This window comes from Typopeltis vanoorti, chromosome 14 (assembly GCF_054136105.1).
Source record: "Typopeltis vanoorti isolate ZY-2024b chromosome 14, IOZ_Tvanoo_1.0, whole genome shotgun sequence".
In the NCBI taxonomy this organism is placed as follows: Eukaryota; Metazoa; Arthropoda; class Arachnida; order Uropygi; family Thelyphonidae; genus Typopeltis; species Typopeltis vanoorti.
In genome coordinates this window covers 33,750,727-33,770,897 of record NC_143562.1, presented here as the reverse complement: position 1 = coordinate 33,770,897, position 20,171 = coordinate 33,750,727, and the positions used below count along the sequence as shown (strand labels likewise).

The window sequence follows — 20,171 nt, the reverse complement described above, 5'->3', positions numbered from 1 at the left end:
GATGTTTATATTTATTCCCATTCTTTGGCTTATACTCTGTCAATGAGTTTTTGGAGATCCGTGATGTTATCTGTAATTATCACGGTGTCACCAACCATCAAGAAAATTGAAGTCTTTGAGATGCGGCTATATAGATGAATACTAAAGATATCATAGACAGAAAAAGTAACCAATGAAAATTCTTAAAATCCATTGGCAAAGCCAAAGATCTCATACAAACAATCAAGAAATGAAAAACATATCTTGGCCACATCATGAGAAGCAGCAAATATCAGCTTCTACAAACCATTTTGGTAGGAAGAATTGATGGCAAAGGAGCTAGAGGAAGAAAAAGACTATCTTGGTTTGACAACATCAAGATGTGGACAGGAAAGAGCAGCGTACAACTGCTCAGATCAATGCAAGAACGTAGTTTGTTCACTAAGATGGTCACTGACCTTTGATAGAAGATGGAAACATAAGAAGAACATCTCATTTATGATATGCTATGTCACATCAGCAACTGCAAAATCTCCACTAATCACTCTCATTTGCCTTGATTCCACTCCACCACTATCTGGTGTGTTGGTCTGTCAGCCAGCCTCCCTATTCATGCACCATCCTCATATCTATTCCCATTTGCTCCAACTTTTGTAATAGTTTTCCATGTGGTATTCTGTCAAATGCCTTTGCAAAGTCCAACAATACCATGGTGTAGCCATTTCCTTTATCTAATTTTGCTGTCACCTTATAAAATGTGAATAAATTACTGAGGCAGGACCTACTTTTTACAAAGCTGTGTTGCCCCTTATAAAGTATCATATTCCTCTCCATCCATTCCTGAATTTTAATTTTAACCAACTTTTCAGATATTTACCATAGTTATGTTTAAGGGAGATGGTAAATCCTGTATTATTCTACAGCTAGGTACGAAACTCGGATCGAAATACTAGAGTTTCATGCCGAAAAAACTATTGGCGAGCCCAAATGTAAGTAATCACTTGGGTAGTACAACACCAGGGTAACTAACTCGGAGCAAAGGTGGAGCAAGCTCCGTCACTATCCTTAATATTCTCTCATAATGTAAAATGCAGTTCCTAGGAGATGTATTACTGTTTTACATTATGAGAAGAGGCCACTACCCAGACTGGTTTCAAACCTTTTTGAGGTCTCATCAGTGAGTAGGTAGACATGGAATATCAAGGTTTTAAGTGAACCGAACTTATATACCTCTACTAACGAATTGCTAAACTGGTGTACTTATATATTGTTATTACTACGATAACAAGCCAAAAAGGCTATTTTACCGGCAACATAAGTTAAGTTTAAGGGAGATGGTAAATCCCGTATTATTCTACAGCCGGGTACGAAACTCGGATCGAAATCCTAGAGTTTCATGCTGAAAAAACTATCGACGAGCCCAAGTGTAAGTAATCACTTGGGTAGTACCACACCAGGGCAGTTCGGTCTAGGTAGTGACCTCTTCTCATAATGTAAAATAGTAATACATCTCCTAAGAGCTGCGTTTTACATTATGAGAGAATATTAAGGATAGTGACGGATCTTGCTCCACCTTTGCTCCGAGTTGCCCTGGTGTTGTACTACCCAAGTGATTACTTACACTTGGGCTCGCCGATAGTTTTTTCAGCATGAAACTCTAGGATTTCGATCCGAGTTTCGTACCCGGCTGTAGAATAATACAGGATTTACCATCTCCCTTAAACTTAACTTATGTTGCTGGTAAAATAGCCTTTTGGCTTGTTATCATAGTAATTTACCATAGTTATTAATTTTAATGTGCTGTTTTTTTTTTATTATTTTTATTTTTATTTTTATTTTTTACAGATAGGATATCTATAACTGGTTAGGATATCTAAGTGGTTTGTAATTTGCTACTTCTGTCTTGGAGTAGACATTATGTAATGAAACTATGTTACCCTTGGCTCTTCATATAATTAGTATGTTACCCTCTTTCCACTCCCTTGGAACCTTGCCAGAGCTGAGACTTAGATTAAACAAATTTGTCAGAGGCATTGCCAGTTTACTTGCATATTCTCTTAGCACATGAGCAGACATACCATTCAGGCCCATTGCTGTATTAACACTGATATTTTTCAATATACTGAGTACCTCCAGTTCTTATACCTCAATGCTCACATCAGTCTCTGTCACCTCAGTAACTGCAAAGTCACCAATTGGATGATATACCCTTGCAAAGTGATCACTTAGTAACTGAACTATTTCTTCTGTTTCTATCACTTTCCTGCCATCAACACTGAGTCAAGTTATCTTTACACAATCATTATTTCTCTTACTTGCTACATAGCAAAAAAACGCTTTTGAATTCACTTTAGCCTGCTTAGCTAATTTTCTCTCGAAATCTGATTTAGCCTTCGTTACCATACTAGTGTTACCCTTCTTGCTTGTGCTTTATACTGCTCACCTTGTTTATATTCCTTCCACAATGCTTTCTTTTTTTGCAGTTTCTGCTTTGTATTGCAAGTCATCCACTTAATCCCTATTCAGTTTATCCTCCTGATCCTGGGTATGCACTCTGATATTGCCTTGCTCAAACAATCTTTGACCACTCCCATACCCTAATAGCATTTATTCCATGTAGTTTCTTATCTCATTGCATGGCTCCAAGTTTCCTCCTGAGTTTGTTGTAAATGGCAGATTTTTAGTTCTACATAAGCTCTTTCTTGACTGAAATTTTCACATGTTGAGCAACCTCCCAGGACAACACTGCACGGTCACTTCCCCCTGATCGGAGAAAAGTAACCATGCAGTGTTGTGAAGGAAAGTGAGGAATTGCTACTGTACTTACAAATAGATCCTCTGATGCTATTATCAGATCCAGCACTCTCAAACCCCTGGTCTGTTTCAGGTAATTATCCCTTAAATTCCATTTCCATTTTGTCATATGCCATTTCTTCCTTTCTGTCTATATCACTTTAGTTTGTGTCTCATGATAATTGCTTGGATGATGCATGTCATCCACATCTTCTGGATCCCTAGGCCTATAGCAGCAATCAACAATATACTTGGTCCTGCTGTCCTCTATCTCACAGTATACAGCCTCAAATTAACCATTTCCATTAGATCTATGATCTTCCTTAACTTATATTTTTGCTGGTTGAAGTTCTTCATCTATCATTAATAATACCCCTTCTCCTGCCCTATTTCCTCTATCTTCTCTGAAAATACAGTATCCATTACATTCTATCCATGTAACTACATCATTCTCTGACAACCAGGTCTTGCTGATGCCAATTATTTTTGGCCAAGTTGAGCTGACCAATGCCAAAAACTCCTCTCCTTTATTTCTTGATACTTTGGGCATTTGTGTATATGCATTTCGACATCCCCTTGAGCTCACAGTTATCCTTACCTGCCCATTCAGATTCGAAACCTGGGAAACTGCACCCAGCTCTTCGTGATCATATTTGCACTCATTCTTATATATCCCAGCAATAGCTAGATACATTCTTGATTGCTTCCCTCCTAATATATCTAGTTTCTTTGGTTTTGTACTTCCAGCCTCTCACTGAACAACACTTTCTCCAGGTACCTAACTAAAAAACCATTTACTTGTTGTCCATCAGGCATATACAGATCCTTGCATCCATCAAATTCATTCCACACATCTATAAACTGCACACCATTCCTCCTGCACAATCTTCTCATTGGCAATCATGGAACTTCTCAATTCTATCCTATCATACTAAGACAGCAGACTCACAATCTTCACTTTTTTACTCTTCATTTTTGTTTTTTTTAACAACTCTCTCATTGCATGTTTCTCTCCTTTCAAATCATTTGTGCTTGCCAAAGCAATTAATTCATTTGCTTCTTTCTTATGCAAACTTGAAGCTTCACTAACATTCTTTATCTTCACATCTGGAAAACATTCTGTGTCACTTTCTTATTAAGTATGTCTCTTATCATTGAATCCCCCCCCCCATACAATGCTGTCTCTTTTCTACCAGTTTCTTGTGCTTTTATTCTTTTCCCATTCACACTTTATTTCATTCTTCGTCTTTTTGTACCACACGGCAATTGTTTCTCCAGTTGTTTGAGCTCATGTTTTCTCTCCTTCAAAGGATAATACATGAGCTCGAGTGACTGGAGAAACATTTACATTCCATACAGCCTTAAATATGAATCCATCTATGAGAGTTTAAAAAAGTGTTAAGATTGCCTTAGAAGATCAAAATGTAAAAGCAGATAAAATCTGAGGAGTGACAACAAACTAATTGGAATAGTTGATTGGAAACAAGTTGTGAAATCCTAATTATACAGTCCATTAGGATATACACCAGAAAATGATAATGATTTCTTGTTTCAGAGTACTATCCTTTACATTTTATTGTATTGTAAGCCTTTTCGAAGAATATTTATTTTAATAAATTATAGTCTCCAAATTTTTATGGATGGAATTATGAATGACCATTACATTATGGTAATGTGGATTATCACTATCAAAAGGTAATATCCTTTAATTCTTCTAAAAATTTAAACTATTTTAAAGAAATTTATTTATTTTTTAGATATTACAACCAGAAATACACACACACACACACACACACATATATATATATATATATATATATATATATATATATATATATTATTGTGAATTTTTGTAAATAATTTTTGGATATTTGAATATTTGGCAAACACCATTGGTTGAACATCTCTTGCACTATGGTTTTTACTGGTTAGGTTGTTATGCATGTAAATTAACTTCAACATTCTGAATCTTTTCATTAGGCTTGAAGCAGTTTTAGTTAGCCATTCATAGTAAGATAATCTTATAGTGAAACTAAAATATTCAAAATTAAAAGATTTTTTAAAATTAAATTCTTGTTTAATCCTTTATCCAAGTGTAAGTAAACGAAGTTTGCATGTGAAGTATTTTCACACCTAGGATTCTTGTATATGACTTCACATTAATTGCTGATTAGATGATGACTTCACATTAATTTCTTTAGTATCCCATAATGCAAAGCATGCATCTTTTTGGGTATGTATTATGGGAAAGGTCACTATGGATGTGTATAATGCTCTGTAGTGACCCTTGTCACTACATGACATTTCGTCCTCCATAGCACAGTCAGTATAGACGAAGCCCTTTGGTTGGAAAGACCTGAGTTCAATTCCCCCAGGAACCTTTATCTGGTCTCTTTTGACTAAAGGTGAGTTAGCCAGTCTCATATGGAGGTAGGGGATTTTTTCACCTGGAAACTCAGGTTTTTCATCCCCCAGAACAGGCAAACAGGCCCCATGAACACATGCATCTACAGACATAGGATACGCCGGGAGGCATAGGACTAACCACCTTATCCTCAAGGCGGTCACAGTTTCAAATCGTAATAGGCCATGCCTAATATGAACGTAACAGGCCAATAGGCCTAAAACCCGTAGTGACCCTTGTAGTCAGAGCATTGTTCAAATCCATAGTGACCCTTCCCATAATGCATAGCATTAGGCATGTCCAAAAGGATGTGTGCTTTGCATTATGGATACTAAGGCAATTGATGTGAAGTTATCAGCCTCTATATACAAGTAGCCTAGTTGTGATGATACTTGTGAAGATACTTAATTGTGAACCTACTATATAAGGCATTAATAAGGCCTCATCTTGACTATTGCGTATGAATCTGGTCACCTAGATTCCTTGGTGATGAAGAAGTGGTGGAGAAGATCCTGAAGCGGGTGACAAAAATTGTTGCAGGTCTGTAGAATGCTTCCTTTGAGATTAGATTGAAGGTCTGTGGACTCCAAAAACTTGCTGATAGGCTTAAGAGAGGACTTATGATAGAAGAATATAAGTTATTAAAGGGTTTTATAGGATTGACACTGACTTTTTTGGTACAGTGTAGGAGGAAAGAGCAAGGGGGTCATGGTCACCCCTGAGAATTGTGTAAGAGTCTAGTTAACTCTTACACAATTAAGTCACAAAAGAGTGTAGTTAACAAGGATGTTAGGACTAGATTTTTTGCTTGGAAGGTGATGACTGGGTGGAATACACCGCCAGTGGTGGTTGTGAGTGGTTCGTCTGTGAATGAATTTAAGGAGAGGTAGAGATATTGTGTTAATAATGGCTAATGTGTCAATATAAGGTCTCCCATAATGAGTCTTCTGATTCCATGGAGACATCATTATTAAAACGCTTAAGGAATTGAACAACGTAGTTAAGGATATAAATTAAATTATACTTTAATAAATACTTTCCGATATTTTGGCAACGTCACGTTGCCATCTTCTAAAGGAACTTACAAAAAAAAGCACGTGCATGTAGGCACTACAACACAGTAACTGGTAATGAAGAGATGAAGCTATTCTTTCTCCTAAAGTCCTATTGGTGCCCCCTAGCGGGTAATGTTGGTTTTCTTGGGCGATTGGGCCGAGGTCTTCTGATGTAGGTTTCCCAAATTTGGGGCTGTCGCATATAACCAAATTTGTTGAGGTTTGGAGAATTTCTTAGGGCTGAGGCTGATTCCATAAATAGTCTTTCGAATTTGTATTTGCCTACGGTGTATTATTGTAGCTTTTTCCACCGTATTCTGTGGCGTGTATCCAGAGCATGGTCTGCAAGACCAGAATGGCTGTACTTGTGAAAACGGATGTAGTCCTTGTGTTCAGAAATTCTGATATTCGCTGCCCTGCCTGTTTGGCCAAAGTAAGACAGTTTACAACTGCAAGGGACCTGGTATACACCAGGTAGGTCTAGGGGAAGTGGTTGGTCTTTAGTGGAGCGGATAAGGGATGCCAATTTCTGTAAGGTCTGTATAATTTAATTTATATCCTTAAGTGTTTTAATAATGCATAACCAACATATAAGCCTGTCTACGAGAACCATGGAGACATCATTGCAATAATAATTTCTTGGCATATTTAATTCAATTTGTAACCAAATGAAAAAACTTTCTACAAAAGTTTTTTTTTTTGTATTTAAAATTATGTTGCAGTGGAACTCATATATTATTGAAGCAATAAATATTTGCATTAATATTAGTATAAAATATATTAATTTGAATATATTTATGGGTTGTATCTCACCAAATTAATTGCTACAGACTTTGACTTAAATTACATAATGAATATTTTTATAGTAATGTTTGCATCCAAACTCATGTTATAAAAATCTTTTTTTTTTAAACATATTTAATTATAACTGAATTAGTTAAAGTTGTATTAAATATGAAATATTTGCTTATGAATTTGTTTCTTACTTTTAGGTGGATCTGCTGATCAAAAATGGATGTCTGTATTTTTATAGGAAGAATGTTTTATTTAACAGTTCATATATATTAATATAGGTATGTTTAAAGTTTTCTGATATTTGAATACTCTATATGTTATAATTTTTTGTAATTATGAATTTTTTTCATAATTTATATAACAAATATTTGATGGATGCAAAAAAAAAAAAAGCCATAGCAGCGATTGTATTCTGTGCCTACACAAGCAACAAAATATAACATATACTAAATTACTGCTACTAATGTTCTCATAATGAAAATATTTCTTTAATGTAAAAAATAAATAATTAAAAATTGGAAAACTTTGTTTGCACATCTATATAATTTATTTTTATATCTAAGTTTCTGCCTGCCCAGAAAATTAGAAACCTTATTAAAAGATAATAACACCATCCTTTCTGTGTTTTAATAATAGTTTCATGACCTCAATGTGGCACACATTCTACTAGTGTCTAAAAGTATCTTGGATACTTAGATACTTCAGGAAAAAGGATAGTTCAACTCTGCAACAGTGTGCCTGCCACATCCTTCAGATTCTCAGTTGGATTTGAGATCAGGAATGTGGTGCTATGTGGAACTGACTGGTTTCAGAGCAAAATTGCTGTAATTAATGTCTGCCAGAAGTAGTCAGCATAGAAAGTTAATATTTAAAAATTCACATGATCTGAAAAGTTATTTAAGTGCATAGTGTCATTTTGTTTTCTCTTCAGATATAAGTGGCACAATGTATGCTATGTGGACGTTCCATGTACGAGTATTCTACATATTTTTCAGAAGTAACATATAAAGAAATCATTGCCTTATATTATTAATATTATTAGAGCCTCTGTAGCTCAGTCGGTATAGACGAAGCCTTTTGGTCAGAAAGACTTGTGTTCAATTTCCATCCATGACGTGAAGAATCTTTATCTGGTCTCTTTCAACTAAAGGTGAGTTAGCTGGGCTCATACGGAAGAAGAGGGTTTTTCACCTGAAACCTGTTTTGAGTTTCACCTGTTCTGAGGGATGAAACTCAGGTTTTTCATCCCTCAGAACATGCAAACCAGTCTGTGAACACACACAGATCTACAGTCATAAAATACATTCATAAATGAAGGAATTCTTAATCCTTCACTAGGAGGACTCAACAGTCCTGAGGGATGGTCGAGGAATGGGGGGAATTCCACACGAATAAAATAAAAGAATAAAATTAATATTATTACCATCAGACCTCCATGGAGTCCAAAGATCCATTGCAGGAGGTCTCTCTCACACACACCCACCCACACACATACACACAAAGCTCATCTCATACTGCACCTAAATGCATGTCTGTGTGCTCATCACACTCTCAGGCAATGCTTTCTTATCACTCACTATTCTCTATTCACCCCCCACTCCTGCCTTACTTATACATAAGTGGCACAATGTATGCCATGTGAACATTCTGTGCCCAATTATGTTACATAATCTTGCGAAGCAGAAGTAAGATATGTCGTCTTTCATTATCATCATCAGATCTCAATGGAGTCAAAAAAACTCATCTCGGGAAGTTCCAGTCTCGCACAGTGGAACCTCTCACAGTGTCGCACATAGCTCGTCATACTATACATTAAATTGATCCACCATCTCCATACTCACCACACTCACAGGCAATGCATTCCAATCACCCCCAGCTTTCCATGCAGAAAACCTCCTCCTCGTTTCCCTTTCTGATTAATGACTTGAATGATTTCATTGGTTCAAAAAGTTCTTTGCTGTTTATATCACTTTCACAAGTCAATTTTATATGTAACTTACTGCAGAATTATTTAAGTTCTTCATTTATATCACAAAAATTTGGTTAGAAGTTGAAACACATGTATTTGTTGAAAATTAAAAGTCCACTTTTATATACGAATTATTGGTTTGTAATTGGCTTGCCTAACAAAGCATTTTTTTATTTTTTTTATTTATCATTCTCACTTTGTTACTTATATAAAATGCAATTTCCAAATACTTTATTTTTAACAGAGTTTTACAACTCCACTTTTATAACTATCAAATTTTTTAATGCCCTATTGCAAAAGCTAATTGAGAGGTGGAAATGAGGAATATGATAGGAACGTATATAAGTTATTAAAAATATTCTATAGGATTGACACAGTAGAATTTTCAGTATATGGCAGGAAGGGAGAGAACAAGGGTCACCCCTGGAAATTGTGTAAGACGGTTTAGTGCATGAGGACTAGATTTTTTGCTTGGAGAGTGGTGAATGGATGGAATGGGTTACTTCTTCAGTGAATCAATTTTGGAAGCCGTATGATAGGTAGTGTATAAAATAAGTAATATAGAACTCCCATAATGAGTCACTGACTCTATGGAGATGTCTTGTGGGTGGCAGGGAAGAGAGAAAATGAATGAAATAAAATACATAATAATTGTAATTTTTCAAAGCTTCTACACCCTGTAATATTTCCTTTGGAATTTTGTAACGTAGTTCTGACATGTCGACTTTATTAAGAATGCCATACCATATAATAATCTGATTTGCAAGTATGAATTTTTTTGTGGCTAACATTTGAAAAATGTTTATTGTATTGTAAAATGCATTGTTTAAATATTAAATCCTGTCATTGATTGCACCAGTTACATCAATAGGCTGTAAGTGGTACAATTTCTATACTGAAATCTATGTCATCAAAGCTAGGCACACAAGTAAGATGCTAGATGCACTGCATGGAAAGGCATCAACCGACATCATAGTGTGAGCAACAAAAAGCAATGTCACCTGCCTTAATAAGATGTAGCACCTCCTTTCACTGCAGCATTCCTACAGAGCATACTTTCCACAAGTGTATAATAAAGATTGATGGGAATTTTGGACTATTCTTAATGTAGGCATTTAATGAAGTCCTGGACTGTTGTGGGTGGATGCCCTTGACCACACCGGATGCTCCAGTTCATCCCACACGTTTCAATAAGTTTGAGAGCAGGGCTCTGTGGAGGCTAGTCAAGTGTGGTTGACATGTCCACCAACCATGCAGATACAGCAGAAGCCTTATGACATGGTGCATTCATCTGCTTGTTGGAGGGTTTAGCGTGATTTGTTGCTCCATAACACAGCTTTCCAAGCTTCCACATTCCATTATACATGCTCTTTGCACCACTGACGATCACACTGCATGCTGGTTCAGGAAGTGTGGAGCTTGAATATTGTGGTCCCACCATGGAAACCCATTTGTGAGCCTCGGTTCTGAATGTTTTTGTGGATTAGTGTTCCAGTCAATGCCCAGAACTCTGCATTCAGTGTGTTGGCTAACAAATGGCAGATTTCACACATTATGCTTTGTATCACGTTCGGTGAGTGTGGTGGGGCATCCACTATGCCCCACTCTTTGCTCTTCCATCTCAGTATGGTATGCATTATTGACCTGGGATATCCCACTTTGTCAACAGATTTGCTGAACAGATAGGCCTCCTATGCCATCCTATCACAATGCCTATTTTATACTTCATCAGTTCCCTTCTTGCAGCCATTTCACTTGGACACAGTTGCACTGACTTGGGAGCATTTTATACTGACTACAAACATGTGACTTTACATGGTATCATCATACCAAGGATATTGCTACACCCTCTGTTCAAAAAGAAACTGAACTTTTCGAAAATTGAAGAAACTAGTGGCATCACCCGTTGTATCTTTTTGTTGCCGAAAGCGGCAGCTTTCATCAGTGTTGTGTCAACTGTTTATCACATTTCTTTCATTAGAAGCCGAGTTATAGTGCCAAGAGTGACAGTGTGTTTTGACGAACAGTCGGAAAATGAGTTTTCAAATAGAGAGCTGCGATTGACTTTTGTATTAAACTCGGTAAAAGTTTTACCAAAATGCATCAAATGCTTCAAAAAGCATACGGTGATGAATGCTTATCCTGTACTAAAGTTTATGAGTGGTTTAAGCGACTTCAAAGTGGTCGTGAGATGCTTGAGGATGACGAAAAGCCGGGCCGTCCAAAAACTGGACTGAGCGGAGTTAACATCCAAAAACTGCATGATTTCATCAAAGAAAACCCAAACTCGTCCGTGAGATTGATTAAAGATGAATTGGGGATTCCAAAATCAACTGCACAACATTTTGAACGAGAGTTTGGGCCTTCGTCATGATATTCATGCCGTACACGACAAATTCTCCCTATCAATCGCTTCGAGATAAAACTCGCCATTCACCGTTTGGCCAGGCAGAATGAATTCTTTGTGGATAATGCCCTTGGAATCGTAGAAACAAATCAGCATTGTCTTTACTTTTGACTTCTCCAAGCGACTTTTTTTCGGATGCCCCTCTTCTGGTGGTCACCACTCAACACTCTGAAGCTTTGTTTCGGGCTCATACTCAAAACACCTTGTTTCATCACCAATAACGGCATTTCAAGAAAGTCTGAATCCTTACAACTGGTTTTAATGAGGTCCTTGCAGTGTTCAATTCGATACATTTTAGTCAACTTGTGGGGAACAAAGTTCACCAAAAAATGTATCGAATTGAACACTGCAAGGACCTCATTAAAACCAGGCATAAGGATTCAGATTTTCTTGAAATGTTGTTATTGGTGATGAAACAAGGTGTTTTGAGTATGAGCCTGAAACAAAGCTTCAAAGTGTTGAGTGGTGACCACCAGAAGAGGGGCATCCGAAAAAAAGTCGCTTGGAGAAGTCAAAAGTAAAGACAATGCTGATTTGTTTCTACGATTCCAAGGGTATTATCCACAAAGAATTCATTCTGCCTGGCCAAACGGTGAATGGCGAGTTTTATCTCGAAGTTTTGAAGCGATTGATAGTGAGAATTTGTCGTGTATGGCATAATATCATGATGAAAGCAGCTGGTCACTTTTGCATCATAATACACCATCTCATTGTTTGAACATAGAGACAGTTTTTGAGCAAAAACCAAGTTTGTGTGTTGGATCACTCGCCATATTCACCTACCTGATATTTAGCCCCTGTGACTTCTTTCTCTTCCCCCAACTTCATTTGCCAATGAAAGAAAAGCGATATGACACCATTAAAAACATTCAAACGGCAGTAACTACGATCCTCAACAGTATCCCAAAAACCGATATAAAAAAACTCATTTAACGAATTAATTGACTGTGCCAAATGCTGTATCGAAGCTGAGGGAGAGTATATTGATTGAAATAAATGATTTGAATAATTATAATTGGCCTTTGTTTTATTTTCTATCAAAAGTCCGGTTTCTTTTTGGACAGAGGGTGTAATTCTCTTTTGTTCTTAAAATTCAATCTTAATGTCTACAATAATGTCCTCAAAGTTTGGTAATACTGAGATACATTAATATAAGGAATATACAACATTCTTAAATGAACTTTAATAACAGAAAATCATCTTAAGACTAAAAGGATTATTAAATAAATCACATCTTATCTGGGCCCAAAATTTGTCAGCTAAAAAAAAAGTCCATCTGTCTCTCTACTGTACTTCAAATTAAGTTGAAACAATTCTTTTCCTGGAAAATCTTGCTGAGTGTAGATTTTCTATTTACAGTAAGAGATACAAGAGTTCAGACTTGGATAATAAATTCCTCGATTTTGATCACTCCTGTGTTCTCCATGAATTGCCTTCCAGAAAAGGAATATTATGCATAAAATATTCCTTCTTGCTACTTTCAAGATGCACAAGTTTCATCTTCTTATCCGAAAGATTTACTGAAAAATTGACTTTTTAAAATTTAATTTGCCATAATCGAATTTCCCAAAATAGTTAAATCATTACTGTACTAATAGAGCATTTAATATCTGTTCAACATTTCTCCTTCTATATGAGCAACTTCATTTATCAAGTTCCAAAGTTTCTTTAATTTCTTTCACAATTTTTATTTCAGTTACCTTTGTAACATAATAGCTAAAATTTTTTAAACTTCTTTCTTTATGGAAGACTGTTACTAATGGAACTTTTTCTAAATCATTCCAAAAATTCTTCCATTTCTCTCAATATCTGTATCGCTCTCTTCAGTTATTTACTAGATACTGTATTCTTTTTACTCATGCATAATACTTTTGGTTTTTGCTTCAGTCATGAAGTGAGAGTGGCTACCACCATTATGGTGGGAACCGATGCTTTGCTTGAAAGCAGTAAAAACTCACACAATCAATGAAATAAGTAAGTCTCTTAACTTATGTATATGGAAATGTTAAATTATAATTGTTATTCAGTAAAACTGAGTGATTGATAGTTCTGCATTATTAATATATTACATTTACTCATAGCATTAATTTTGAATGAAGTGAATTCACACTTGATTGTAAAGTAGACTAATTTACAATCAAGTGTGAATTCACTTCATTCAGAATTAATGCTATGAGTAAATGTAATATATTAACAATGCACAACTATCAATCACTCAAACAGTTTGACTTTTCTCACACTGTAAATGCGCCAACAACATTATTAATAATTACTTAAATATAAAGAGTCAATTGGCTTCATTTCGGTGATGTAACATTATTTTAAATGAAGGGGATATTAAATCCCACATTGTTTCAAAACCAAATAAGAAACTCAAAGATTGGAATCAAAGAGTTTCATGCCGATTATATAGTGAACTATAAAAGTATCGGCGACTACTAATAATATTTATAATTATAATACTTATATTTATTAATAATATTTAAGTTTATATTTATTTAATTAAATAAAAGTACAGTAGAACATCTGATTTATAACATAGTACTGACAGTGCTGACTTTGTTAAGAATGTCATACCATACAATAATCAGATTCAAAAAGTGCATTTTTTGTGGTTAACATCTGAGAAACATTTTGTATTTTATGCTTCTACATGAATCAAATAGTTATTGTAAATTATAAATATCATCTAATCAGAATCTTACTGTTTACTTACTGCAGCTGCTTTCATCCAGTTTTTCTAGTGTATTCTTCCCACATTTTAGTATGTTGAAGAAAATTTACTTTTAATTTCTTCCTTTCTGTGTGAGTAAAGAAAATAATATGTACAAGTCTTGTTGAATAAGGAAACATTGAAGAACTTCTAAAGTGACTGCTGCTGCATCATTGAGTAAGGTATGAGGTTTGCCTCTGATCTTGCCTTCACCCCCCCTCCCACCCCAACAGTGAAGTGGGTCTACTTCTTCCACTTGACCCAGTCCATCTGGAGAGAGTGTATATTTCCCTTTATAAATGAAGAGCATCACAGTCATCCATGCCATGGCAGGATTTGAACCCACAGCTTTTGGCTGGAGAGCAGATACACTAATCACTCAGCCATCCAAGCCAGTTGCATCATTGATTACGAACTTTCAAGTATGAGAATTAAATAAAAATAGGGAGAACCATCAAGCACTTTTTTTTTTCATTTTTATTTTAATTCCACAACCATAAAAGTTTGGAAATCTATAATCCTTTCATACTATATGTGAGGTAATTAAGTTACAGACATTGTCTAATTATTTTCTGAAGACTGAAACATATAATGTAATGCATTCCCTCATGGTTCAGAGAGTCATTCCAGGTGAAATCATGAGGTGGGGGGGGGGGGGGGGGCTGTAGCTGCATTTTGATTTTAATGAATCAAGTTTTACCATGCTATCTTTTAGGTGGAAGAAAAAAAAATTTTTTTTAGATTTTTCCTGGCATTCTATTAATTATGGATCCAATATATCACGATGTATTCTGAAGGAATGTGCCAAGGAGTTGACGTTGGCCTTGACCTATTTTTTTAATACAAGTCTTGCACTGGGTCAGGTTCCTAAGGAGTGGAATCCGGGCAAGATTGTGCCACTTCATAAAGGAGGTGACTGAACTCAAGCATCAAACTATAGGCCTATCTGTCAGGTGTTGTGGTTAAGTTGTTGGAGAAGATTGTGAGAACTAGGATTCAGAATTGGGTTGGCAACAATGGTATTATCTTTGATGGACAGCATGGATTTGCTAAAGGGAGGTCATGTTTTAGTAATCTACTTATTACAGTAAACTGACTGCTTCCTTGGATAGAGGAGAAGGATACACAGTAATATACTTAGATTTTGTAAAGGCTTTTGATAGATTACTGCATGATAAGTTGATAGTCAAACTAGAGTGAATGTGGTTGGATATTAGATTACTGCATTGGATTGGAGACTGGCTATCTGATAGGTATCAACAAGTTGTGTATGGGGAAGCGATATCCAGGAAAAGGAAAGTCACTAGTGGTGTGCCTCAGGAGTCTGTTTTAGCGCCATTGCTGTTTAACTTGTATATTAATGATATTAGTGAAGAATTCAGTTGTTTGCAGATTTGATACAAAGTTGGGAACGAACCATGAAGAGTAGAGCAGACTTGAATAAATTGAGTGATTGGGCACGGGAATGGGGATGCAAGTTTCATGTTGCAAAAAGTAAGGTTTTAAAATTTGGAAAACAAAGATGGGATGCAGAATTTATGCTTGGTGAGGATATATTGTCGGAGGTGGAGGAAATAAGAGATCTAGAGCTGATAGTGGATAAGAATCTGAAATTTAGGGGACAAAGCTGTATAACTGAGAGGAGACCTCCACATAGCCTTTAAAGGAATGTGGAGAACCGACAAGGGCTTCTGACCTAATGTCCAATCCTCACCTTCTTGTGGTGAACCCTGTTGGGTATCTACTTTGATACTGAACGAACGAGGATGGGCTGGCAATTTGGGATTTAGCCGACCAAATTGTATTCTTATTGGCTTAAACCAATATAGAAAATGATCGTACAACATGACAAAATTTCATGCCGGCTGGGGCGTCACCCGGTTAAACAAGGCCCCTGTTGTTTTGCCAGGGAACCAGGGCGAACAGCGAAAAGTCATCTACTGGAACAAATCTGAAAACAAACCTCAACTCAACATCACCAGAGTTAAAGATTGGTACTATCAACATAAGAAGCCTGAATGGCAAAGAAATGGAGCTAGCTGAGGAATTAGAAAAGTTCCAGATCGACATAATAGGGGTGACTGAAACAAAAAAGACCAAAACTGGTGAGATCTTTCTGAGCAATAAATACAAAATGTTATATTCAGGCAATGACAGTCAAGGAAAAGGAGTAGCCATAGTATTCAACACAAAATACAAGGCTAATCTTCTTGAATGGCAGTCAATCTCAAGTAGAGTAATGTGGGCAAATATGAGAATGGGGAACTGGACAATGAGACTTATTTGTGCCTATTGTCCCACAGAAGGTTCTACTAAGGTAGAAGTGGAGGAATTTTTTGACGCTTTAGAAAAAGCAACTGACACAATGAAAAAGGAAAAGTTGGTCCTTGTTGGGGATCTAAATAGAGTAGGAAATGATTGTGAGACATACAAAAATATTTTGGGAAAATTTTGAGAAAAGAGCAAAGCTAATAATAATGGCAAATATCTGTTGGATTTCTGCTCAGGACATGGACTGGTTATTACTAACACCATGTTCCAATATAAAAATGTGCACAAATTCACATGGAGAGAAGAGGCTAGGAATAAGAAAAGTCTCATTGACTATGTTATTGTTGATAGTGATGTTTTCCCATTGGTGCAGGACACCAGAGTGTACAGAGGATTTGAAATTGGAAGTGATCACTATTTAGTCTTGAGCAGGATAAAATTGAAGAAAAGAATAACATGTAAGAAAGTTTTAAAGCGAATAAAAGTTGAGCAGCTCTCAGATGTGAACTGTAGACTAAAATACAGAAAGATTATTGAAAAGAAAATGAAAGAGTTTGAGAACAGGAATCAAACCTTGGAGATTCAGTGGCAAACTCTGAAGAAAACATTGATTCTGCCAGAGAGGCATGTGGTGAGGTTGTGTGCAAGGATAAAAAAATCAGAACTTCCTGGTGGACACAGGAAGTTAAAGAGGCAGTGAAGGAAAAGAAGAAAGCATATCAAAAGTTCCTGGCAAATAAGTCAGCTTTTACTCTTACAGAATACAGAGACAAATGTAAGAAAGCTAAACAGTGTGTAAAACTAGCTAAACAAAACTCATGGGAGGACTTTGGCAAGAATATAGAAAATAAATATCACAAAGGTGGCAAAATATTCTGGAGGTTGTTGAAGAAGCTTAGGAATGGAGGAAAGAGTGCTGTAAAAGGAGTTAGAGATGATAAAGGTGACATGAAAACAGGAGAAAAAGATATCCTTGAAGTATGGAGTAATTACTTTGAAAAACTGCTAAATGAAACAAGCAGTAATGACAGCACAGTGATAAAAAACACTGACCAGGCATGCAGTCAGGAATACATATCCATACTTGAAGTAGAAAAAGCCATCAAAGGCTTGAAATGTGGAAAGGCAGCAGGAGTAGATGATATTCGACCAGAAATGCTGAAGTATGGTGGTATAAAAGTCTTACAGTGGCTGCACTGCATAGTTCAGAAAGCCTGGACAGAGGGACGAATTCCCGATGATTGGAGTAGAGCTCTCATAGTACCCATATATAAAATGGGAATTAAAACTGAATGTGAGAATTACAGAGGTATTTTCCTACTGAGTGTTCCTGGCAAGATCTATGCAAGTATACTTGAGAAACGGTTGAGAAGAATTGTGGAAGAAAAGCTTGGTGAAGAACAAGCTGGATTCAGGCCAAATAGAGGCTGTCAGGATCAGATCTTCACTTTACGACAAATAGTCGAGAAAGCATGGGAATATAACAAAGATCTGTATTTAAGTTTTGTCGATTTGGAAAAGGCATATGACAAGGTGCCAAGAGAGAAGCTATTCAATATGCTGCAGTTATATGGTGTCAATGGGACATTATATCAAGCAATACTTAGTCTTTATTTGAGTTGTAAGTCAACAGTTAGAATTGAAGGAAGTACAGGAAGATGATTTAATGTTAAATATGGAGTGAGACAAGGATGTACATTTTCCCCTCAGTTATTCATTATCTATATGGATCACATTATGAAGGAAAATGGTATTAAAAATGATATCAAAATTGGAGATGTTAATGTCAGCTCTTTGCTTTATGCGGATGATGTTATACTTCTAAATAAATCTGCTACTAGTCTGGAAGATTCTCTGACTAAATTCAATTGCTGTTGTAATAGATATGGTATGAAGGTCAGCAATAAAAAGACAAAGACAATGAAAATAGGCAGAATCATTGAAAATGTCAACTGTGTTGTTGTGAATGGAGAACCTGTGGAAGAAGTAAAACATTTCAGCTACTTAGGCACGATTTTTACTGAAGATGGTAAATTAAATATAGAAATAGACAACAGAATCAGCAAAGCTGGTATGGTGGGAAGTCAATTGAATAAATTCATATGGAATAAGAGAGAAATTAGTCGGAACACTAAATTAGCTATACAAGACAGCGTTCAAACCAGTTTTAACTTATGGATCTGAGAGCTGGGTCAGAAGTAAAACACTTGAGCAAAGACTAGAGACTGCAGATATGAGAGTCCTGAGAAAGATTAGAGGCATGAACAGATGGCATCAATGGCAATATCATATTAAAAATGAGGATATTAGGAAAGAACTTGACATTGTCAGCATCCAGGAATGTGTTAGCAGAGCTAATCTCAGGTGGTATGGTCACTTAAATAGAATGGGAGAGGAAAGATTAGCAAAACATGTGTTCTCTGCCAGGTTGGCAGGAAAACGACCCAGTGGAAGACCAAGATATAGGTGGATTGATATGGTACAAAGTGCCTTAGACGATAGAAATATAAGATCTGATAATGTTGTAGTCTTGACAAGTAGCAGACTGATTTGGAGGAAAATTGTAGATAGGAAGTTAGTAATGATGTAATTTTTTCATGTAGTACTGTCATATCCTGTACACCCCTTGAGGGTACATGGCAGGAATTTGATGATGATGTATCCAAAATTGTGAAGACAACACAAAGGCTTCTGGGAATGATGTGGAGGACACTAACTTGTAGAAGTAGGGAGATTCTTGTTCCATTGTATAAGGCTTTGATTAGGCCACATGTGGACTATTGTGACAAAATTTGGTCGCCTGGTTTTCAGAAGGGCAAAGAGATGTTGGAAAGGGTCCAGAGGCGACTGACTAAGGTGGTTTCTAACCTCTAGAATGTCGAGTATGAGGAAAGATTGAGAAGATGGAATTTGCAGAGTCTAGTGGACAGGAGGAAGAGGGGGAGATATGATAGAGACCTACAAGTTAGGGGTTGTTATTAGATCAGTGCTGGAGAGGTTCTACAGAAAATATTAGGAGATCAGGGGAGAACCAGAGGTCATCCCTGGAAACTGTATAATGAGGGTGCAAGTAGGGTAGTGAGACGGTTTTTTTTTCATGCAGAGTTGTGAATGATTGGAATGCCTTGCCTGAGAGTGTGGTGTCTGCAGAGAATTTGAGTGTGTTTAAAGCATGGAGTCAAAGACTCATCTTCCCAGAAGAGTCTTTGACTCCATGGGGTCTTGGATAATGTTAATAATAATAATAATTTTTATTCTGTGGATCCATAATTAATAGAAAATTATTTACAGCATATTTCCAGATCGTAAAACTTCGGATTTTTAATGCCCAAGGTGTGTACTTTTTGATTTCTTATTTGCATTTTTAGACAAACCAATTTTTTCTTTTCTTCTCAAAACGATCGCCACTTGCTTCAGGTGTTCCAAGTGTTCTTTCCAATCATTTTGTACTGTACATTGTAGGCACTAGGTTGAATCCACAAGTCTAATTTTTTGTGACTTGTTTATACAGGATTATTAACTACATATAGTGGAATCATATCCACTACATGTATAATTCTATGCTAATGAAAAAATTACATAAGTTAAATTCATATCATGTTTTATTTGTTATCATCCATATTATGCTTAATTTAGCATAATTTTATTAATTAATGATTTCTTGTGAAAGTCATTTTATTAGAACCTTAATATATTCAGGCCATGTCACTCTCTATCATGTAAGTGTAGTTCATGTATTTTTGTTGTTTATTCTACTGATTTCTGTTCTAGTTGTTTAATTCGAA

The 20,171-nt window shown here is 36.1% G+C and overlaps 2 protein-coding genes across 5 annotated transcripts in view; both read left to right on the top strand.

The window, feature by feature from the left end:
• Positions 1–20,171, top strand: part of MICU1 (Mitochondrial calcium uptake 1) — a 308,863-nt gene that overhangs the window by 18,987 nt on the left and 269,705 nt on the right. For all 4 annotated transcript variants that reach the window (XM_090403891.1, XM_090403889.1, XM_090403890.1 and 1 more), the window contains exon 2: positions 7,224–7,304. The gene's annotated coding sequence lies outside the window, so the exon portion shown is untranslated. The remainder of the gene's footprint in view (positions 1–7,223; positions 7,305–20,171) is intronic.
• PIG-L (phosphatidylinositol glycan anchor biosynthesis class L) overlaps positions 1–20,171 on the top strand; it is a 46,187-nt gene that overhangs the window by 18,587 nt on the left and 7,429 nt on the right. Inside the window, exon 2 of the mRNA XM_090403892.1 lies at positions 7,224–7,304. The gene's annotated coding sequence lies outside the window, so the exon portion shown is untranslated. The remainder of the gene's footprint in view (positions 1–7,223; positions 7,305–20,171) is intronic.